This window comes from Myotis lucifugus, unplaced genomic scaffold (assembly GCF_000147115.1).
Source record: "Myotis lucifugus unplaced genomic scaffold, Myoluc2.0 scaffold_15, whole genome shotgun sequence".
Classification (NCBI taxonomy): Eukaryota; Metazoa; Chordata; class Mammalia; order Chiroptera; family Vespertilionidae; genus Myotis; species Myotis lucifugus.
This window is the reverse complement of record NW_005871063.1, coordinates 6,138,327-6,163,657: the sequence shown is the minus strand read 5'-3', so window position 1 is coordinate 6,163,657 and position 25,331 is coordinate 6,138,327. Positions and strand designations below refer to the sequence as shown.

General features: G+C 39.6%; 1 long non-coding RNA gene across 1 annotated transcript in view; it reads left to right on the top strand.

Annotated features, from left to right (window-relative positions):
* The first annotated feature begins 295 nt into the window (after positions 1-295).
* LOC106696413 overlaps positions 296-25,331 on the top strand; it is a 68,129-nt gene continuing 43,093 nt past the window's right edge. Inside the window, exon 1 of the long non-coding RNA XR_001347349.2 lies at positions 296-889. This is a non-coding gene — a long non-coding RNA (uncharacterized LOC106696413). The remainder of the gene's footprint in view (positions 890-25,331) is intronic.

The following is a 25,331-nucleotide window of genomic DNA, read 5'->3' as shown; positions in this document are numbered from 1 at the left end:
AAAAAAGTATAGAATTTTTTTCTGATATGATAAAAAGGAGTTGAGATATATAAAAAGTATCGGTAAAGGAAACAAGTATTGACAGAATTCTGATCTGATTATCAGACAGGACAGATAAACATTGAGGAAAATCATATCCACCCTCCGGAGGGGGCGGGGGGCTGGGGGAGGAATTAGTGGAGGAGGAGGCAGTGGACATGGTGGCTCCGCGGGCCCCGGACGCCGCCAGCGGACACTAAGGTGCGGTAGCGGGAGGCGCTAGAGCGTGTGGGAGCCGGCGCGGCGGTGCGTGCGAGTGTGTAAGGGGGAGGGGCGGGGGTACCGGGAGGAGGAGGAGTCTCTCGGCTCCCCCTTCTCAACGCGCACCCCGCCGCCTTGGTGAGGGGGAGGGGAAGGCTGCGAAAACAAACGTCCAACGGCCCCAACCGCCCGGTCGGGCTCGGTGCGGCGGTCACGGCCGGGGCCGCGAGGAGCCTGCAGCCGCCGCCCGGGGCATCGCGCTGACAGGGGAGAGAGGCAACCGTCCGGATCCCGCAGCCCGGGGGCCGCCGGCAGCCAGGCAGGCTGCACGCTCAGGAAAGGCCCGCGGCTGCAGGGAGGGCCGGGGTTTCTGCTTCTGGGGACCGGGTGGGGGCTAAAGGCCCGGGGGGTAGCCGAGTCTCCGTGGAGCCCGCGCCACCGCAAACGCCACCGCCGCCGCCTCAGCCCGCTGCTCACTCCAAATGGCAACTAATTCCCCCACCCGGGCCCCGCCCCCGGACCCGCCTCTCGGTGCTCGGGACCCGGCAGCGGCCGCAACGGGCCTTCCCATTGGCTCTTCCGCCTCCCACCAGAATTCGAGTGATTGGTTCCAGAATAGGAGTGACAGAAGCACCTACCAATGACAGTGGTGAGTTCTGCCTTAGAGGCGGGGCGGTGGGAGAGTGAGGAGGGGGCTGAACGCGCGGGGCGGGGCGTGAGAGTTGACAGCCTTGGAGGTGAGAGAGGGACTTTGATTGGGCTGCCCTGGAAAGTGGGTCCCCGAGTGTCTGCGCGCGCCCCGACACCCACAGACACAGACGGGCGCACGCCTCCGTAGGCAGGTTGCGAGGACTCCACCCTCCAGCGGCCGATTGTACAACTTGAGACTGAGGCAAACTTGACTTTGAGGTACACCTGTTTCTGGTAGGATGTTCTGGAGTTGGCACCGGCAGAATCCATGCTTTCCCCTGATTTCAGGAATATCTTAGTTTTCGTGGCGAGGAGACTGATGAAATGAAGCAGCAGTGTCTGAATACTGGGTTGAACAATGGGCTGCTCCTTCCACAACCTATCCTCACATTGGTAGTTATGCAGTGAAATGAGGTAATGAAATTTTATGTTCCGAGACAATAACTCTGAATTGCAGGGGTCAACGTGGAATTGTACGACGCCATTACACCATCAGTTAGATATATTAATGGAGGGCACCCTGTTGCCTTTCCCCAGAAGCAAATGGCCTCTTGGGAGAAATAAATACCAGACTTACTGTAACAACCCACTGTGATAAATTTAGTTTTTATTCTACACTGAAACTGAAGAGATACAAAGATTTTTGGATGACCGCAGTGATTTTAGATGACTATCAGAAACTCTACCATAAACCAAGGTTTTAAACCTTAATTAATCGGGAACAATTAATTTAAGGGTGTACTGTAGTACCCTCTATTAATTTCCTTGAGATTAAAAAAAAAGAGACTGAAGTGAGAAGTCACATTGGTCTACTCTTGTGTCTGCCCACACTGACAAGCTTCCTCTGATTTCAGGCACTGTATGCAGGGGTCAGTTTCACTTAGAGAAGCCATCCTTCTCTGCTTCCTTAAGCGGTCAGACCAGAAAGCATACTTGGTTCTATAAAAAGTGCATGAAACAAACCTAATATAAATACTAGAATTGCACCCAATACTTCATCCTGTTAAGAGACTAGTGATAGCTCCTCACTTTATCGCACACTAGAATAATTAACATCTATTGAACATTCACTATGTGCCCGTCACTGTTGTAAGAATGTGTCATGTGTTAACTCATTCGGTCCTCCTATAATCCACCAGTAGACACTATTATTGGGCCCATTGTGTTCTCAGCTGAGCCGAAAAAAGGCTAAATGTGTTGCCTGAGATTACTAGGCTAGTAAGTGGAGGGCTACGCATCTAACCCAGGTGGACAAACTTGAGTTTGTGAGTAAGCCCTCTGCTCTAGCACATCACCGCTTACAGCTGTGGAGTACATGTTTGTATTTTCAGTAGTCTGCAAATCTCATCTGTAAGATAAGTTCCCATTAGTTCAAAAGAAATTTGACAAGTGAAGACACACACACACACACACACACACATATATATATACATATATATATATATAATTTGCTTTCCAGAATAGCTTGTTTTAATTATAAACAGAGAAAAGACTTTACTCTTTCAAATTCAGTATAATTGACCTGTTGTGTCACTGTTTCCATCTAAAATTAAAGTTACTCATTAATTAGGAAAGTGCATTCTTTCTTGAGGAAAAAGAGTGATAAGTGGCTTTTTCAGAATATCGAGAACAAAAGATTTGACAGATGTAAAGGTGTAAAAAAAATGCTGGTAAATCTCTAAGTTGTTGGTTTGATTACAACATGGTTTCATTATAGAAATGTCATCTCTGTCCACTCCTAAATAAGTATGGAACAACCTCAACACATTAGATTACAATAATTCTGAATTTATACCAAGCCAGAGTCAATAATGATCAATACTTGATTTGGATTTAAAACAACAACCTGGCCACATTTTAAAGGCTTTCTGTGTTTGTTCAAGTCTACTATAGCTAATTTAAATCAGACATTTAAAGTGAATCTGAACGACCTACACAGAGAACTACAGGGGTAGGCAAAAGTAGGTTTACAATTGTTCATATGGAAAATAATACAATAATTAATAAATCATAATAAAAGAATAAGATCTGTGTTTTGTGTATTCTATAACTGTAAGCCTACTTTTGCCAGCCCCTGTAGTATGATCACAAAATACTATTTTCAGTTACTGATAAGTCATCATGACCTATTTGGGTGTTCAATCACCTTCTCTTTGCTACAGCCACCTTGGTTGTCTCTTAATCTATATTCTCATGAAATAAGTACTGATTTTCATGTGTAAGAAATTCAGTCTCCAAACAAATCAAAAGTGAGCTAAAATAAATCTATTGTCTGCTTTCAAATGACCGTTTGTTGAATTCTTAATATTTTATTCTTATTAAGGATCTCCAGGGGGATAATGGAAACTTTAGGAAAATGTTCTCAGTAAATTGGAAACCCCATTGAAAAAGGTGTGGATTGCTGGGCTAGAAGAGCATTGTGACACTACTATGCTAGCTGTTAGATGGATAGGCCCAGCGCAGATTATCTCTGTTGTAACGACCTCTGGAAAGTCTACATAAGACTTAATGTTAGTAAGAACTCTTTACTGTGTTGTCTGACTAGAAGACAACATTGAAAACACAATTTGGTGGCATAGGAAATACCTTTGTTCTCAGTAGCCCATGTCTTGTCTGTGGGACAAGAATCCTCCATTAGCTAATCTGAGGTAGAATTATATTATACATACTTCCTAGTTCATAAATGGTAATGGACTATATTTTAGGTTTAAATGAAAACTTGGAATCATTGGCTAGATTTGATTAATATGCAGCCCCATGTGAAGAGGGGATGAGATAAAAAATCATTGGACCTACAGAGCTACTAAAACGTCTCTTTTCTAGTTTCATCCAGGTTTGCCAGGCTGTTCATCCGAATCTAAGAGGCTGTGAGGCTGTCAGGCTGTCAGTATTAGCAATGAGGTCATGGCTGATAGAAAACACTAAACAGATCCACGCTGATGTTCATCTTAAGCTGATTAAGCTCTCAATGTAGGTGGATTCTTTATAGCAACAAGAAAAGCCTTGCCTGAATTTTTGTCCCTGGCAGATGCTTACAGTAAAACTTCTGACAGCTTGTGACAGCCTACGTGCGCCTTTGCACTAGGTGTTCCCTTTGCCTGAAAAGTTCTTGCCCCAGATATCCACACAACTTTATCATTTCCATCAGCTCTTGACTCAGATGTCACCACCTTCACAATGATAGCTTTTCTGAAAACATTTTTAAAAATTTATTTTATATATATAAATATATATAAATAATAAATGTTATTATATATAAATATCTGAAATCAATCTAATTGAAGGTAAAGGGAGAGAGAGATAGAAACATCAATGATGAGAGAGAATCATTGATTGGCTGCCTCCTGCACACCCCCTACCAGGGATCGAGCCCACAACCCGGTCATATGCCCTGACCAGGAATCAAATCATGACTGCCTGGTTCATAGGTGGACCCTCAACCACTGAGCCACGCTGGTTGGGCTGAATACCTTTTTAAAATCGCAAGCACCCCTAGGCATTCTCTACTCTCTATTTTTCCAGAGCACCTATCACCATGCAACATATTATATATTATAATTATTTTTTGTTCTGTCTGTCTAGAATATAAGGGCCATGAAGGTAAGACTTTTTACCTGTTTTACAACTTCTGAATCTCCACAACAGTGCTCAGTAAATGGTAGACAATCAATATTTGCTCAATGTTGTTGAAAGAGTAGCAAATTCTATCCAGTGCTTGTCTCATGAACTAAAACTGTGCTTTTTGTCAGAAAAAAAATGTGATAACAGGTATGTTTCTGTTGCAAAGGCATAGCCATATAGCAGAAAAATGTTCCATGTGGCTCTGTAAACCATATAGATATCTGCATTGGGGCTGGCATTCAAAAAGAAAACATATCTTGTAGTATGGTCCTTATACCCACAAAGTGAAAAATATTAGTCTTTGGAGGCTCATCAGAGGTTGAAAAATGGAAAATGAAATTGGTAATAAAGAAAAGGCAGTTAAATTTTTCAGAAAAAAATAACCACCTGAAATGGACAGAGAAGGACAGTTGAGAAGGATCAGTTAGGGAGTGACACCTGCTGATGTGTAGTTAGCTCCATCTCACTGGTAGGAACACCTATTCTCAAGAGGCCTGTATAAAGGAACTGAAAAAATTAAGTAGAAAGGGAACATTTCATGTAAATAATAAAAAATGTGCTTTCTTCCCCCCCAAGATTTATTGAGATATAGTTGAGATAAGATTGTGAAAGTTTAAGGTATATAATGTAATGGTTTAATATAGGTTGTAGTGAAAAAAGATTAACACAATAAAGTTAGTTAACATATCTTTTACCTCACATAGTTAAAACAATTTTTTTATGGTGAGAACTTTTAAAACATTCTTTTTGCATCTTTCAACTATACAACATAGTATTGTTAGCTTACAGTCACCATAATATACATTATGTCCCCAGAACTTATTCATCTTATAATTGGAAGTTTGTATCTTTTGACCAACTTCATGCATTTACCCACTTCCTACCTGCCTGCCGCAGGCAACCACCGATCTCTTCTGTTTCTATGAGTGTGGGTTTTTTCAGATTCCATGTATAAGTGAGATCATATAGTATTCATCTTTCTCCATCTGATTATTTAACTTAGCATAATGTTCTCAAGATTCATCCATGTTGACACAAATGGCAGGATTTCCTTTTTATGACTGAATAACATTCTATTGTATCTATTTACCACATTTTCTTTATCCATTTATACATTGATGGACATTTAGGTTGTTAATATGCTTGGCTATTGCAAATAATGCTGCAGTGAACATGGGGGTGCTGATATTTCTTCAAGATACTGACTTCATTTCCTTCTAATATATACCTGAAGTGGAATTGCTGGTAGTTCTATTTTTAATTTTTTGAAGACCATATTGTTTTCCATAGTGGCTGCACCAATTGACATTCCCACCAACAGTGTGTAAGGGTTGCTTTTTCTCCATATTCTCACCAGCATATTATATCTTGTCTTTTTGATACAGCCATTCTAACAGCTGTGAGGTGTTATTTCATTGTGGTTTTGATTTGCATTTCCCTGATGATTAGTGATGCTGAGCACCTTTTCATGTACCTGTTGATAATTTGAATATCATCTTTGGGGAAAAAAATGTCTATTCAGATACATTACCAATTTTTAAATTGGTTTGGTTTTATTGCTATTGAGTTGTAAGAGTTTCTTATATATTTGGATATTAACCCCTTATCAGATATGTGCTTTGCAAGTATTTCTCCTGTGGATTGACTTTTCATTTTGTTGATAATTTATTTTTAGTTCGATGTAGTTCCACTGGTTTATTGTTGCTTTTTGTTGCTTGTGTTTTGGGTGTCATATCCACAGAATTTTGCTAAGACCAGTGTCAAGAAGCTTTTCCCATGATTTGTTTCTAAAGGAACTTCAGAAGAAGCAATAGAAATATGGGAGGTTTTATTTTAAACATAAATATTAGAAGAGTAAATATACCATTATTTCTACAAGGATAGAAGACAGTATGGAGGACCACCAGTTTTTCGGCTTCTATCTATCTCTATGGCAATTCCTGTTGCCCGCTGTGATGCCAGGGGCATATCCTCTAAGCTGATATATAAATAGACTTTTATCATTTAATTGAAAGACTATATTATACAAAGCTAACACATTCAGAGGCTAGAGATGTGGGGACTAAAGTACTGCAAATGTTCTAACTCTTTCCATGCTGTGATATTCCACTTGTTAGTTCCAAACATGATGTCAACAATACATGAGAGCAGTAGTAGTCCTATGAAGAGAGTATGCTTGATTTTCATGGTGTTATTTTGTAGATGAGAGTTTAGAGTGACTCAATGTGTTATGGGTTAATTTCCTCCTGGTGGCTGAATTTTACTTTTTGCCACATGAGTGTGTTGAGGGACTGCTGTTAAAATGCAATCAATTCCTCACCAGTGCTTGACTAGAGATGTTTCTGTTTATTTTAAACTTTTTTGTAGCACACAATTTTCAGTATTCTACTCAGCATCTTATTGAAAAAGTCCATAGTAATACATCTAATAGGCCTGAATGGGAGTTTAATAGCAACAACACTACTAGCATCAGGCCTTACTTAATAGCAACAACATTACTAGCATCAGGCCTTAGTTAACTCCGCATCAAGTGACTTATTAAATGTCTCCATAGCGTACACTGTTGAGGACTTTGTTGGGCATGCCTGTTCTCACACTTTTGTAGTCCATCGGAAGCAACAAGATATGTCTACAAAAAAAGATAAAAAAACATGTCTAAACATATGTTGTTCATAGGAGAGATCCACATAAACTAATATGGAAGTGATGGGAGGGAAAGGTAACTTTTGAGGAAAGGCTTCAGGAAGAAGAGAATGAAGAAGTTTGTCATTAGGAATACACAGGATATGTCAGGAGATGATCCAAGAGCCTGCCTTGACTGATGGTTAATGGAAGATAGGTCTTGGTCTGTTGAGGACAGGTTGTGGAGATTGCCAGACAAGATTTGTACTTTATTGAGTATGCAGTGAGAAGCTGTTGAAGATTCTTGAGTGGGTGGGGAGAACATGAGTGGAGCTGTGCTTTATGAATATTAATGCAAGAATAGTTTACAGCCTGGATTGGAGACTGCACATGGGAGGACAATTTATCAGCTTTGAGAATAGTCCACATGAATTTAGGTAACAAGAGTTAGGGGGATGACAGAGGACATGAAGAGGAGGAAAGGATGTGAGTGATGCTCCTCAGCTGATGGACTTGATAGCATGAGGTCAGGCAACTCTGAAGCTCTAGGCTTGGGTGCCTGAGAGGATTGTGGCGGATTTAACAGGAACCGGGCAGCTTAGAGGAGGAGTCGGTTTGGGGAGAAGACAGTAAATAAAATAAATAAAACCACCAGAGGATATTTAAGTGGGGCAGGGTTTTTTTCTTCGTTTTATAGAGATGTAATTGGCAGATAGCACAGGATATGTTTAGGGTGTACAGCATAAAGACTTGACTGGCATTTAATGTGGAATGATTATTACCACAGTAAGTTTAGTAACATCCCTAATCTCATAAAGATATAAGAAAAAAAAAGAGAAATGTTTTAGAGGCAGTTTTAAAATGATAGTGAAGTTGAGAAGAACAGAGATATAGATTTTGGAGTTATCCTTGTACATATGGTCATTGAAGCCATGGACACAGATGAAGTTGGCAAGGGAGAAAAGCATATAAATAAAGGAAAAGAGGCTCAAGGAAAAAATTGAGAAATTATACATTTGTGGGGGAGGGAAGAGTTAAAAAACCACCTAGAAAAGAAGGCCAAAGGGAAGCACTCTTTAATAAAGTAGATTCTGGCATCTCAGAAGAAACGTTTGGTAGATGCCTTGTGGGGTCCCTGGCAGCTCATGTCCCCCTTCTCTAAGAACTAATCCTCCTCCCAACACACAGAGGGCTTGGGCCTGATGGCTATGTTTGTGCAAAATGACCTTGTTCCTCTGGCCATGGTTGGTTTGACCTGAGTTTGACAACTGACTAAAGCTGGACCAATCACATTTATCCCCTGGGAATTTGGAATTAAGAAATACAATATATTTCTATTAAGGGTATGACCTGGGTGAACACAGAAACTTGTGCAAGGGGTGGCCATCCTCTGTCTCAGGCACAGAGAAAAGAATGAAGTGGCTTGCAGGAAATAGGAATGAGACCAGTGATGAGAAGCAGGGAGGAGGAGGGAGAGGGCCTGAGAATATGTTCATTTTTTCATGATGACTATTTTATGTCTTATCCTTTTTCTTCCGTGCTTAAAACCATCCCCACACCTGCCTGCCTTCCCCTGATACAATCTTAGTATATTTATTCCTACCAACAAATTTACAAATACTCCTCTCTTACCTTCTCAGGAACTTTATTTCTTCAGTTATTCCCTCCCTCTAGTTGATCACATTTTTTATTATTCCCAATATGTATGAACATATTTCATCCTAATATTTAAAAATAGCAAAACAAAGATTATTGTGCTGTCCCTTTCCATCTGCAGTTCTAAATCTCTGATCCTTTCACAGCAGCACTTCTTTTTAAAAACGTTTTCAATTGCATTTGACTTCAATATTACATTAGTTTCAGGTGCACAGCATAGTGGTTTGACATTTATATAACTTACAAAGTGATCCCCTAAATAAGTCTAGTACCCACCTGACACCATACATAGTCATTACAGTATTATTGACTCTATTTCCCTAGACTGTATTTTACATCCCCTTGACTATTTTATAACTGCCAATATGTACTTCTTAGTCCATTCACCTTTCTTACCCATCCCCCAGCCCTCCTCCCACCTGGCAACCATCAGTTTGTTCTGTATCTATGATAGAGTTGTCTACAAGTTAAGTCTGACTGTCTGACTTCTATTCAATCTACTCCAACCTGGCTTCCACACCGTCGTGCCACTGAAAACTGCTAATCAATATTGTCAGCAGCGTCCATATTGCCAGACTCAATGGCTACTCCTTGGACTTCATCCTACCCAAACTTTTAGTAGTTTTCAAGATAGTTGGTCAGGGTCAACTTCTTGAAAAAATATCTGTTGGAGTCTTGGATGCTGCAATTACCTGGTCTGTCTCCGACTTTAACCACTGCTATTCAGTGTGCTTCAGTAGTTTTTTCTTATTTAGTCCCCTCTAAAAATTGGGCTCTATTCTCTGCTTTCTTCATTACAAACTCATCTTGTTGGTAACCTCAGCTCTTCTCATGGCTTTCAATGAATAAAATGCTGGCAGCTCCCAAATTAATCTCTTCAGTCCAGACATTTTCTCCACTTCTGTATTCAGATATCCAGTTGCCTATTTGACATGGCAAGTCTCCGTGAATGTCTGAAATTAATGTTTGAAACAAAGCTAACTCTTTAATTTCTATACTCCTGTGTTTCTCTCCATCAAAAAGAAATTCTATATTTTTTCCACTTCAGTGAATGGTATCATCATCCACACTGTTATCTACACAAGACAACCTGAGCAGTCTTGGTTCCTCACTCTCCTTCCTCCTCAACTCCAACCCATCATCTAGTCCTATCATTTGTGCCTCTAAATAGATGTCTAATTCATCAACTTCTCTCCATCTCCATCTCCTCTGCTAACATTAATCCACACCACTATCATCTCTTAGCTGAGCTATTGCTACAGCTGCCAATTGGTCTTCCAGCTTCTACTCTTGCCTTCCTTCATCTTTTCTGCTTATCAGTCAGGAAAAACCTGGAACTGTGTTGAAGCATGTCATTTCCTGCTTAAATCAATTCAGTGTCTTCTAATTACTTTGCAATAAAAATCCAAATTCCTTAAAATAGCTTAAAAGGCCATGCCCGCTCTGGCTTCTGCCTCCTTCTTTACCTAATCTTGCTCCATGCTCCCCCCACCCCCATCCTTTGTGCTCCAGCCACAGTGACCTCCTTTCACTTCCCCTGAGACACCACTGCAGGGCCTTCACACAGGTGTATCCTCAGCATAAACGCCTCAGTTTCTGTGAGTGGCTTCCCCGCATTCTTCAGATTTCAGTTTAAATGTCATGTCTTTAGAGAATCCTGAGTCCTCACTCATCACTAATAACCTACAATCTATCATTAAGCCAGTTTGTTTCATCTGTGGTGCTCATTACAAGTTGTAAATATACATTTGTTTATGTGCCTATGATAAGCCTTCCCCACTAGATTGTAAAGTCTCCAAAAGCAGGGACCTTGTTTCTTCTGTTCACTACTTGATCACATAACACCTTGCCAGCGCCTAGAATAGAGCAGGTGCTCTTCAAGTGTTTGTGAAAACTTTAGTAGTTACTGAGAACTTCTAGGTCCTGATTCCAATCCTTGTGCAGCCCTATTACAATTTCTTTAGGGGAGTTTCCTGTAGTCTATCTTAAAATCCTCCTTGTTGTTTCAGTTTACTGTACAGGTTTCTGTTCTTATAATTAAATGGTTGGTTGCTGAGCACCTCATCCTTTTAAAAACTTTATCAATGTCAAATATTGTTGAATGGACAAGAGATAAAGGGCTAAGCAAAAGTCATGAGATCTTATCACTGGTAATCTTCAAGCCCAGTTGTGTCTGTAAAATGTGGCCCCGTGGAAGCCAGATTATGGTTGGACTGATGAGAAGGGTGTGAAGGTAGATGCAACCAATGTAGAACTTTCTTTCTTTTTTTTTTTTTTGAGAAATGTAACAATAAAAATAAAGCATGAAGTAAAATAGGATCTTGGGGTTGAACAGAGTCCAAGAAAGTATATGTTGGTTTAGTATTAAAGAATAGGGAAGGAACATCTATTGATTTGTCTACAAGCCCAAGGAGAAAAAATATGAAGAAGCAAATGGGGAGAATGAGGAGAAGGATTAGTAGATTTAACTTCTATGAGGCAGTAGAGGATTTGGTCAGGAGCACAAGTTTGATAAAAAGGGACAGTGTTTCCCCCTCCATTACAGGAAGAAAGGAAGAAAGTGAAGTAAAAAAAATGTTTTTATATTGAGGAAAGGGTTGAGTGTGGCCACTTCAGGAAGTAGCACTGTCATCTACAACTGGTTGTCAAGGAGAGAGTCAGCAGCTCTTGACTTTTCTGAACCACACCTACACCCCTTGACTCCATCATCTCCCTGCCCAAGACTACAGATGCTGCCCTCTGCCATAGTCTCACTGCTGCTTAAGGCCACAGTGGCTGATGGAAATGTCCCTTATTTCTTAGGTGGGATGGAACAGGAAAAAGCCTGCAATCACTGAGAAATGTGGTCAGAAGGGAATATGGGGGTTTGAAGAGCTCTGACATCAGAAGGAATCTGACAGGGACACAGAACTGTGTTTTTCAAACATGTAGATCACCAGACATTATTGGGGCCCCCGATAAAAGTACATATTTCAGCCCTCTTCCCTGAAGAGTCTAATTCAGGAAGTGTGAGAGTGGGAGGGGTAGGATTGCATAATTTTTAACAAGTTCCCAAGGTGATCTTTATCATTGGGCAAATTTGAGAAATAATGGATTCAAAATGAATAAAAGTTCACCAAATTTAATTACAGGGCCAAATATTTTCTCAATTTTTAGCCAAATACAAATAAATGTTGTTAACTGAAATCAATTCATAGAAATTACCCAGAGAGAATAGTTTTCAAAGAATTGGTGTCTAATTCTATGATTCTAAATAATTTACAGTGATATTTAAAATATAAGACTAGTTTATAGATACTTCTTTATTGCAGAACATTTCATTGAGGAAAAGGTAAATGGAACTGTCTGGCTAACAGTTATTATTTATAAGATAACGAGTCAGATATTTTAAAGCCTGTTCTGCTTCTAGTTTGCTTAGCTCCCAGATTAATAAACTAAACATTATGAAATCTAAGAATGTAACTTGATCATATCCATTCCTCATGTTCTTAAAGGAGATCTTCAGTGCACATGCAGTAGAACCACAGAGAGTAGATCCAGTTTCAATATTTTTTCCATTCCCTCCTAGAAAGGGTGATTTGTATTGATATACAACAGTCAGCCCCCAAACCACTTGCTGGGACTTCAGGGCCCCACTAATTTGTACCAGTTTTCCTCTATTCTAGTTAGCCCTGGCCATCAGGTATAAATTAGTGCTAAATCAGTATTAGCTGATACTTCCCCAGGTGTGGGAAGTGTGGAAACCTGATCACATGAGCAAACACAGCCCTTCCTGGCTACATTTTAAATAAGGTGGGTGTTACTATTCGGTATGGGGAAAAGGGTTTTAAACAAATCTCATGCCACCTTAATTTGCATTAGCTTGATGTACTGATATCAATAGTCAGACTCCATTTTCAGTTATTACAGTTTCCCTACCACCCTTCACACTTTAGGGGGACTTCTCCTGCCCTTCCTATTTCTTTTCACCTCCAACCATGCTGTATGCCCCACACCCTTTTTCATTTCTAATACTACTTACTTATGGGTTGAGTGGATGCACCAGAGGGGATGTAGTTTACATATGTGCTTTGGTTGCTCACCTTGGGTGGAGCACTGTCCTAAATAAACTTCAGTTTTGCCTCAGCACCATTACTCAACAAGGTATTTATACAAGCGCCACTTAATAACACGAGAATAAACAAGGTATTTAAACTTGTTATTGAGGAAAGAAGCTTTAGCTGCCCACTTTCCTTACTCAAGGGCCAATCTCACTTCATTTGTTCTTAGAAAACTCTTAAGGAGTTTTCTCTACAGAAAATCAGGCAGAGCACAAGTACTGTAAGTCAGGTCTAAGTGCCTTTTACCTTTGAAAGGATTGGTTCCTTTGTTAATTATCAATGACGAGGAATCTTGTCATTTCTCTCAGCACTTCCAAGTAGTGGTTGTCCTTGTCATATGGCCTATAGGTACTTAAGGTGTAGCTATACATTTAACACTTTTGTAAATATTGAAAACATGTGTTAATTAGCCATAACATGTAGCCATAGATGAAACAGAAACAAATGTTCAAAATTCCAACAAAATGGTGTGACTCTACCAGAAGAGATTTTTCTCTTCTGTATCCTGAGTTTTATAGACATTTCATAATATGTTTAAACCAGTTTCGTACCTATGACCTTCCTATATGCAACAATTCCATAAAGTAATTAGAACACATATACTATTTCCATTTTGCAGTTGGGGAAACTGAGGCCTGCAGCATTGGCTGGCATCACAGTTATCACATGAGAGATTCAGAACTGAAAATCGGGTCTCTTGAGTCCAGGCCCAGATTTTTTCCCTCACTTAGAAAAATTGCCTTTATTGCAAGAGGGTCAGGGATGTGATCACTGAGTAATAGAGAGCATGGAGCTTTTCCATCCATAGTCTTTGAAAGACCTGTGAGCTAATAGTATGTTCCAGAGAGGACACTTATGCCAGAGAGATTGATTACCTACATTCAGGGCAACCTGATGATGCACCCTGATAGGAGAAGGACCTGTCTAAAGGTCCTCATTTGCTTTAAACATCCAGAGTTCCTGATAGAAAGACAGGGTGTGGTAATTATATATCTTGCTTTTGGCTTATCTTCTTCATATCCTTACTCTCACAGATGTCTTTCAAACATTGGTAATTACAGCTTTCAGAGCCAAAACCTACAAACCCATAAGCCACACAGATGACACACTAAAATCTACTCAAACATGTAAGGCTGAAAGAAATTTCAGCGCTACTGGATTCACATTTGAAAAAAAATGACACACAAAACTACTTACAAAAGAAGTAGCCTTTATTTCTATGTCATGGCCATACTCTACTACATAGACGTGCAGTTGTGTCTTATTGTTCTGTGGGGGTGCATATTAACTCATTTGCTTCTAAATTTAATTAGTGGCTTAAAAATAGACTGCAGTATGTGTGTAGATGACAAGACCATATGATCAAAACCAAATGCAGTAATCTGACATTGGAAAATGAATCCAAGTTAATGAAACCAACCTGAAACAATGAAGGAACTGCTTCTAAGCAAGATGGAGAATCAGTATCAAGAAATAAGTACAACACAGAAAAGTTGTTGTCCTTGTCATATGGCCTATAAATGGAACCTGAATTAATAACATCATAATTTCTTAAGAATCCAGCAACGTCTTGCTATAGTGGCAGCAAGAACTATATAATGTATGGTGGAATTTTCCACCGTATATATCACTGGCCAGACCATTGGTAATATGTCCTGTCTAATTTGGGGTCCCACAGTTTAGGGGGGTCTGAATGCTTAAAGAATTATGAAAATAGAATTATGAATTATGCCATTTTATTTGACTGGGAGAAGCAGTCCAGAGGGCTCAGTAATGGTCTTCATGTATATTTAGTGCCATAAATATTGGGGTATGGGTATTTTTTCATTGTAGAAAGAATGTAAGGAAATGTCATAGTTTTGAGAAAGGGTAAATAGAACTAGCGTATGTTCAGTGTGCTGGACACTCTATGTACATTATCTCATGGAATCTTCACAGAAACACTGCAGTGGATCCTCATAGAAACTGAGATGAGAGAGAGTAATAATATAAAGGTCAGAGTCCTTTACCTGGTATTCAGTTCTAGGGCTGTTTCCCTCCAAGTCCTGTGCCCCTGACACCATATCTATAACACTACATTGGGTAGGGTTATGCAGTTCTCCTCTCTTTCAATTCATGAATAGTTTCTAGAGACATAGCTGGGATAGTGATATAGTGTTCCTATCTATAAATAGGAAAATGAATTCAATTCCTCTGAGGTCACCTTTAGCAGCAGTTATTTTAGATTAAAATTCAGATCAGTAGAGATTTAGTCCAAGGCTTTTACTGGGCACATTATTATTCTTTTTTAAAAATCATTAAATATCTGAGGCCTATGGCATGAGTAGACTTTAGGTATGTGTATATAAAGTTTTCTCCACCTACTTAAATGTCCAACAATAAGGAGTGGGTCCAGTGGAATTCAAAATTTGGCTAGAATATGTGCAAGGAAACCTATCCAAAATTAAGAGCAATGTCAAAGACTTAGTGGAAGAAATTTTAATGATATAAGAAAATCTTTTTATATATTAGCAAATTAATTTTTAAAATCAGTAAGAAAAAAACACTATAAGCTATTTTTCCAATTGAATTTAAATATATATTTACATATGCACGATTAAAAACAACTGGGAGAATATATACCAAAGTATTAAGGGTGGGAACTGGACTTTATTTTCATCTCTGGGCTTCTCTAAAACAAACAGTTCTCATATATATTACTAGAAAAAAAATTCTTTGCATAACACTCTACATAATTTTCTGCAAAAGTTTTAAAATTTAGAAATAGAATAAATATATGTCATGAATGGGAGTATGTATAGGATAAGGAACATTTATAAAATAGCATCAAGCCCATTGGTGGCAGCAAACTGTCAGTGTACCTATCAGTGGAAATAAAATTGGCCCTTTGTATAATTTCTTATGCTAAAATTATTATAGACTAGAGGCCCAGTGCATGAAATTTGGGCACTGGTAGGGTCCCTAGCGGCTGCTGAATGCCGCCAGGTACTCCCTCCCTTCCCCCAGCCAGCCCTGCCCCCTGGTTGAACTCCTGGACAACTCCCGGTTGAGGGGACAATTTACATACTATGCTTGTATTATATAGGATTACTACCAGTGTTCTTTTATCCCCTGTCCCTCTACTCGGAAGGCACACAGAAAACAACTAAGCATTGGCACTGGGTGTGTAAAATAGACATAATGATCACAGCCAGCTCATGGGGTTCTCAAAAGATTTAAATAAAATTATACTTCTAAAACTCCTAGCACAGTGCCTGGCACATAGTTAGCATTTATTGAGTGTTTACTGTGTTGGTAGTTCTTACTGATAAGCTACAGAACAGAGTAATTCTATAGAGGAAGATGGTTATTGATCTAAGAAGTTTATATTAGCCACCTGGCACAAATATTTCATTTTAAATAGCCTTGCAATTAATGTATGTGGTGTCCAAAGGAATCTCTGGCATATTATAATTATGTAGTACATTACATTCACTACACTTACCAAGTTTTAATGAGTAAAGAAAACAGGAAGCCATAATATCATTCAATTTTTCTTTAATCATTTTGCTTATGTTTTTATTACCAAATATGATTGAAATATAAAAAGAATTAACATGTTGCAATTATATTGTTTGTCTGCATCTAAAAATTTTCATTTGTGATTAAAAACAGCTTTGAATTTAGCTATGTCCTTTACTATGTAATACAAACAGAAAGCACACCTAACATTCTTCTTTGAAAATACCATCATCCATTTGGAGACTGTCTCAGTCAATTCAGGCTACTGAACAAAAACGCCATGGATGGCTTACACAACAAACATTTCTCTCTCCCAGTTCTGGAGGTTAGGAAGTCCAAGGGCAAGGTGCTGACAGGTTTGGTGTCTGGTGAAAGTCTGATTCCTGGTTCATAGTAGCTGTCTTCTCACTGTATCTTCACATGGTAGGGGAAGAGGAGAGAGATCCACCCTCATGACCTAATCACTTCCCAAAGGTCCTATGGGGGTAGGATTTCAATATATGAATTTTGGGGGGCATAAACATTTAATCTGTAGCAGAGATATGCACACACTTGTGTAAATGTATGTTAATCATCTATGTTAGGTAAAATTGAAATGGTTAAATGTTCACATTGTTAAGGAAAATAATTTTAGTAGGGGTCACATTTCTAGATGAAGACACATTAATCCAATGATTTCAAAGAGTATGGCTTGGGTCTTTCACATTTCAAGATCAAGAATAAAAGCCTTGCCCTGACTGGTTTGGCTCAGTGGATAGAACATCGGCCTGCGGACTGAAGGGTCCCAGGTTCGATTCCAGTCAAGGGCATGTGCCTTGGTTGCAGGCACATCCCCAGTGGGTAGTGTGCAGGAGGCAGCTGATCGATGTTTCTCTCTCATCGATGTTTCTGGCTCTCTATCCCTCTCCCTTCCTCTCTGTAAAAAAAAATCATTAAAATATATTTTTAAAAAAGAAGAATAAAAGCCTTTAGTTACCTACTAAATGAAAGATACAACAATTACTACTATAACTGGTAAGAAAGTGGTTTGGAAATATGAGTGGGATTTTAAACCATCAAACTTAGACTTGTTTGTCTCCCACTTCGATCGAGAATAGAGGTATTTATTTAGGGGAGCAAACAAATCCAAATGACTTGGCAAATATATTTGTTCTCTGGAGAATAGGATGTCTTTTAATAAATGCAATTAAGGATTCTATCTCACATATCAACCCTGCCCCTTTCTGTCTCAGTCCTCATTCTCTGACCATCTTAGAAGCCCTTGTCTGATTCCCTCCAGGATAGTTGCTAATTAATGCCTCCAGGGGGGTCCACCTTCCTCCTAGCTCTTGAGGCTTTTTCAGGGAAAAGTTTGTCCGAGGAGATATTTGTCAACCCTTGCCCGGCCTCATAACTTATTTTTCAGATAGGAGATTTATTTTTGGCTCTAGAAGGCAGGCTAATGGGAGAGAAGGGGCTCAAAATACCATCACCATCCAGTATATAGCTGGGTAAACTAATTCTGCCAAAGAACACAGGTTTCTGTATTTCCTTGTGTATGCTCAGTGGGATTTTTAAAAACATTATCAAAATTTCACATTTTAAATTTATTAACGTTTGTGTTTCTATCATGTGTTTTGAAGACAATTTCAAAGCAAGAAAAATAGAATACAGGTAAAATTCAAAGGGGGAAAGGATGGGAGCCTATGAAAAGTTCCTTTACCCTCTCCCACTTAAAGCAAATTCACATTTGACTGAATGGGTGGTTCTACATTTGTATCCCAGGTAGCAAATTATTCTTGTGGATAAATAAGGAACGTCTTTTTCTCTCCCCAAGAGAAAAATTACATGGCTCTAGATTTGGATACTAGGCAGAAGCTGCCAATAAGGGACAGAAAATACTTATTTTAACATTAGTAGGTTTAGAAGAGAATAGATGTTTCAAGCAACAGAGAGAACACATTTGGATCTGTAAAATGAAAAGGGCTTGAAGAAAACCGTATTTTGTGTTGGACAGACTTCCTAGACAGGAAAGAACCCACATGAACGCTGAGGGGCAACTCAGTTAAGTGGCCTGAATTTCACTGTCTTCAACTTTAAAATCTGGTGATTAACCTGGCCAAGCAAAGATATAATAAACATAGATTGGAATAAATCTGCATTTTCTAAGCCTGATGCATTTTAAAAATGGAATTAAGTGACTGACTATAATCTTGAAAATGAAAGGAAAGAAGCCAGTTATGCCTCCTGCAGTAAAGAGTGTTCTAATGAAAAATTCTGTTGTCTCTGAGAAAAAATTACAAAGAGATAGAGACTCAAAATCAACTGAAAGGCCACTGCCTCCACTCTGAGGCTATAAAGGAAGGACTAGAAAAGGAATGTTCTCTGTAGAAATATAAATGTTAAAAGATAAGCATTTTACTTGGATTGCAATCCAAAAGCAAATAAATGAATTAAATGTCAAAGATATTCTCTGTACAAAACCTAGTATATACTGGGTGCTAAAAATCTGTCCATGGTCCGTGACTGAATATTCTCTATATACAATGTGTAGGTGTTAAATGCATGCCATAGTTCATTTATTATAAGATATTTTTCACATCCTAACATATCTGAACTTAATGTCTTGTCATGGTTTAATTGGCAGCCTCTCTTTTCATAGCACTACTTAATGTCACAACTTATACAGGTGGTGTCTTAGCTTTGATGAAGTACAGTTTAAACACCAAAATTCTGTCTAGAGTCCTAAGCACCTCATGGATATTTTAGTATATGTAAGTTATCTTAAGAGTAAGCTGGAAAATGCTAAAGAAATGCCTGTGAGAAGGTCTATTCTTGGAAGTAAAAATGTATGGTTAGAAGAAGGTGGGTGGGCAAAGAAAATGAGCGATATCAGTGATTGGCATCAAACTCAGCTAGGTCTCTCTTGCCCCGTTCCCTAAGCTCCTGAAGCTGGATCTAGTCAGTGCCAGTCCCTTCACTTTGCCTTGGAAATCACTGACACGTGATCGCCATGAAAGCTGGAACCCGTGGAAAAGATCCATATACCCTAAAACAGCAGAAGAGTATGCATAGTGCATTTCCTGTGTGTTGCATTTCTCCAAGGTTAAGGTGTTTTGCACTTTCAAACGGTTTAGATCTTCATAAGATTCATATAAAGTAAACGTACTTTTTAAAATATTTAATTGAAGCATTTTTGTCACTCCATTTCGATCGGCTCAATAGCATCAGTTTTATTTTGTTCATTAAAAAATAAACTAAAACAAAACAAAAAAACACAACATCAGTTCTTCCATAAGGGCTTCAGAGGTCTTAACTTGAAGAAAGTAGCAAAGCAGTCAGTATTATGAAGCAGTCAGTATTATTAAAACCAACAACTTATTTTTTAAAGAGATGAATATATTATGTATATCACATATAGATGTGTAGATAAGGCTGTGGAAGAGTGTATCAAAAGTGGTTACTTCTGAACAAAAACTGTAAGAGCTCTTTTTTTTTCCTTATCTGTATTTTTAAAGTTTGCCACAGCAAACATTTGCAGTAATAAAAAAGCCATAGGACCCTAGCCTGTTTTGCTCAGTGGATAGAGCATTGGCCCAAAGATTGAAGGGTTCCGGGTTCAATTGCGGACAAGGGCACGTACCTCAGTTGCAGGCTCCATCCCCAGCCTGGTTGGGGCCCATGCAGGAGGCAACCAATCAATGTCTCACATCAATGTTTCTCTCTGTCTCTCCCCCTCCCTTTTACTCTCTCTAAAAATCAATGAAAAAATATCCTCAGGTGAGGATTAACAAAAATAAAGTGTAGGTTGTATCATCCTTCTAATGAAAACCTTTCAATGGCTGGCCTCCTGGCTTCAAATAAAAGCCAAGATTCTTGGTGGCTGGTTAAAAAAAAAAAAAGCAATAGGGGTTTTACTTTTTTACAATTAAACAATGGGTATTATAAAGTGCAGCTAGAATCTTCAAAGGTGCATCTTCAAGGGTGCATTTGTTTACTAATTTCTTCCCAGAAAGTGACCATCCAGTCCTGCCACAAAGTTGAATTTAAAGTCTGTCCTATGTGAGACAGAGAGCCAGCCAGCTGATGTGGAAGGAACAGTCCTGCCCTCCCTGACAGACATGGAGACCTCTGCGTGTTTCAGTGTATTGACAGCACAGTGCGCATTTGCAATCTGCTTTCTCTGGCCCGGCCACAGAAGGCAGCAATTTACTTAAAAGCATAAATCTCTTGATCTGGATTTTGTTCAAAATGCTACAGCTGAAGAGTCTTTTATTTGAATATCACTTCAGTCCCTTGAAGCATACAACCCCTTCAGTACAGGTCTTTCTCCTACTGTAACCAAATTAAAAATATTGATAAGCGCCATTTGAACAGTAGTGATGCAGTACTAAACCAAGCGTCTTCTTTTGCTGAGCTATTAGCACAGTTTTTAGATGCCGTGCCTCTACCATGTAGTGGGTAGAAAATTCTATTTCTGATTTTTATGTTACTCAACAAAAGGTCAATATTATTCAGGTTCTTTGTTCCCTCTAGTCGTGTTAATAACATTTATTAACATATAGCTCTTTCCTCTTTTACCTTAGGTGTATATAATTTTATCAGCTTTGCAGGAAAAACAGATACCCTTAGGGTCTGAACTGGTATTTGAGCAGATAAGAACACTTTTAGCTCACACCTAGTAACATTACATTATTGTTTAGAGAAACATAGCAGGCTATGTCTTATACATTTTAATGTATTCTTTCAGTCATCAAGTAACAAGTGAATTGTCCTACTGATAAACCTTAGGACTCATATCAAATTGTGAATGATGTCTGGTTACTAAGAGCAGAGGAAAACATGTGATAGACAGCATTTCAGTTACTTTTGGATCCTGTATGTATGTATGGAACCTCTTCACATATTGCTTGGAGAACATACTTGCCATTGATTTCTGAGGGAGAACAAAAGCGAATGGAAAGGAGAACTGACTGACTATGAAATTGGGTAATGGAACCTCTCCAAGCCTCAGTTTCCTCCCTGGTAAAACAAAGAAGATAACTTCTTCCTCACAGGGTGATTGTGACTATTAAGAAGGATGGTGTAGTAATATGAAAACAATTTGTAAGGCACTATGTCGGTTATTATTGCATAAATATGAAGCACTGAGCACATTCTGAAAGACCTTGTAAAATTTGGTGCTTTAGCACTGAGGGTAGCCACTTAACCAGAGAGGCAGAGAAGAGGATAGGCTGAACACTGTTGACCCTGGCACTACAAAGCCCACCCCAGAACTTCCTGTTTGCAGTGCCATTCATGCTCCATCAATGGAGAGGGTCCACTCTGCCTCTCGGAGCAAAGGAACTCTTCCTCTGGCGAAGGTGTCCGATGTGGCTGATGTTGTCCACTTTAGCATCAGTAAAGGTGGGAATATTAATGCAAACGAGGGGGTTAGCATTCTCCTGAGGGACTTCAGGGAAGCTTTTCCACCTGGGAAGAGAGATGGGCAGGAACTGCGATTTAAACAGCTATTGGGTGTTAACTAAATACACCACGAGGAAAGCTGACTAGATGAAATACAGACCAAGTCTTTCTGTCTCTACATATACATCCAAGTCCTGTGAACACAGTAGTATCACACCCCAGGTGAGAGTTAAAGATAGCAGACTAGATGAATCCTGTGTCCAGGGCATAGAAAGATGCCTGTTGGTTGAAGAGATCTGCTCTGTTTTCTGCAAGCAGAAATTTTACCTACTACCATCAGCATCTTATTTTGTGGCAACATACAAACAAAGGGGATTTTCCTGAGCAGTGTGAATGACAAAAAATGAGGCAAATTATTGAAAAACTGGTAGGTGTTCATCAAAGAGCAGCAAATATCATATATAATCCTGGAGGGACTGCCTTCAGAGGGAAGATGAAAGAGACAAGTCTCCCAGCATGACTACCTGCTCTAACTAACGGGGATTGGTTCATTGGCCACAAGTACTTGAAGGGTGTAAATAGCAGGGACAGAAAGGAATTATTTAGTGTGGTCCAAGGGGACAGCAGGAGGAGTGATGGAAATGAAAGTCAGAACAAAGATGATTTAGGCAGCGGAGCAAGTCTCATGCCCTAATGGAGAGCTCTATTATAGACTGTGCTGCCCTGTCCCCCGGGAGGGGTGGAAGCCCCATCACTTCTGCCATCTACAATTGGAAAAGGCACTAAAAAGTAGATCAGCATATTGGAGAGGGAAAAAACCACCACATGCCCTTAGAGAATCAGAGGGATGACTTAATAGGTCTTTTCCATCTCAAATTACTGCAATGTGGCTTGTGCGCATGGGGACCTGAGTTGCTAGAATAATTTTCCATCATGTGGGCTTCTTTCTGTTACTAGCGGGCCTTGGTGAAGAAATGATAATAGGTAATGGAGAGCAGGTTCTGCGTTATAAATGGAAGTCTACAGTGTACTGATGCTGTGGTGTGAAGGCGAAATTGACTCGCTTATGTTTTGCATTGAGATGTCAATGTGAATAAACACATGCACATGCTGATTTCCAGTCCCAAACAACACACACCTATTGATTGAGACCCTAGACAAAGGGGAAGGAGCTCTGCCACAACTGGATGGTGGCTGCATACATGAAAGTTCGAGTGGTTTATTTTCTAATCCAGGAAAATAAATTATCCAAACATTTAAACTCTATCTTTTAAAAAAATTAAGAAGAAAATTATTTGGCCTTCAAAAACTAAGGAACATTTACTATGTAGGAACTTGAGGACCCACGTCTTTGAATGTGTTTACACTGTATTTCTGTCCACAGCTGCAGTCTTTTAGCAACTGACACATCCTGAAACTCTCAGTGGCCCAGAAGGCACATGTGGGCATGAGGCAGTGCCATCCTGGGGCAGCAACTGCAAGTGATGGGCACAGCCTGGTCAGATGGAAATTGGGGCAGGCAGAGGAGAGCCAGTGTTACCGGCACTGCTAGAAGGCACTCAGCTGAGGCAATAACCACCCCTCTCAGCCAGAGGATGGCAGAAGCCAGGGGACCAAAATGATCAGATGACAAGAGAGAGGCAGTGAGGAAGAAGGCAAACGAATCTAGTGTAGGAGGGGGGCAGGCTCACAGATGTTAAGTTCTCCGCAGGTGGAGGCTATCACAGTTCCTGATAAAAAAAAACAACACTGTATGTGGTCGGGTGTAAGTTAAACTTGGCGTTCTGGAACATTGACGTTTGCTACACATTCAGGGTTTGACTTACACCCGACAGATATAGGTCAACCCTCATCCTGCTGCTCTCGGCAGCTGTAACCAATGGGAGGCAGAGCTGCCCAGCACACCAGTTTAAGCTGCTGCTAATAGATGGAAATCAACCTAACCCCATTTCCTGCCTCTCTGCTCTCCTCACTTGTCTATTCAGGGCCAATTTAGGCTCAGGCTGAGCTGCTGGCTGCTGTCACTGCTGGGAGACAGCCGGGATAGAATCTGTTTCTGGCAAGTTCCCTCCTTATCTAGGTGAAAGATCTGTTTTTTGAGTGTTTAAAGGGATGACTGTGTAAAACACAGTACTCCCTCATTAGCTAAAGAGCTATCCTAAATTCATGGATTTTACTGACTTTCACTTATATGAGACTTCAGAGATGTCTAAAAAGAGGGAAGTCTGTGACAAAGGCTCGTTTCAGAAAGCATACAGCAGAGGTAAAATGACTTTGTCCAAGGATATTCAGAGATGGTGTTAGAGGCAGAAAGAGAATTAAGGGAGTAGTCTGAGAATAAATGGAGGAGTTTTTCAAATTAAAGCTGGAGAAAATATCATCACTGATTATAAGTAATTTAATTAAGATGCTCACATTGGGCTGAATGTGTTGGAAATCCCAGTTCAGTAACACACATTCCTTTTATTCAAAGTGTTCAGGCTCTTAACTGAAAAGTGAGCTCAGATGTGTTTTATGCTCATGTTTGTAAAAATGTCTAACCTATTCTTCTCAATTAAAATGACATTAAATCAAGCTAATTCTGGTCACGTAGCTCGACTGTTTACTCAGTGGGATCTATGGAGCTGAATTACAGGTTAAATTAGAAAAACTAGGTTTATTTGAAATGGTCTATTGTAACTACATATCTTTCTGCAGGATTTTATGCCTTGTCTCATCTTCCCCCTCCTCTGTCCCGCCCCTCCCCCCCCCCCCCATTCCAGACCAATTGGGCTGAACTAAAACTCCAGAAACAGGGAATTCCATAACTCAGAATCTTTGATTCAGATAGATTTTTGTTTTCTTTTTATTGCTTTAAGAGAGCAAATGAATCCCTGAAACTACTTTTTTCCACAACTTAAGCTTCCAGAGGATATTCTGGACTGAAAGTTGTCCATGCTCTAAAATAACAGGTTACTTCATGTTTTTTGTGTTTAAACAAATTAAGTTAGGCTTGTTAAGTAATATTTAGAAAATATTTAAAGGAAAATAAAAATCGCCCATAAACTTACTAGCCAGTGACAACCCCATGAACATTTTTGTGTGTTTCTTATTTCTACACACACACACACACACACACACATATACTTTCTAAAATTTATCATAAAGGTTCTAAAAGTTTTTCATATGCTGCCAAAGTTATATCAATTTATAATCCCCTTTCAATGAATAATGTAATTTTTTGTAAAGCAAAAAAATTAAATTTTGGGGGTGGAACAAGGTTCCCCCCCGGTGGTTCCCCCCCCCCCCCCCCCCCCCCCGCCTCATTCCTAAGGTCGACTATTTCTCCCCTATGGTGTGGCCGATATTAGTGGATATTGTAATTACTCCTCAGCAACAATGTTGTTTCTGGAACTGACCCCAGCACTAGGAATGGGTCCTGCTTAGCATAAACCAAGCTTGGCAATCCAATCTCTCCTGCTAGTGAAGGATTCAAAATCAGAACATGGCATTCCTCGCAGATTTGATCCAGCTGAA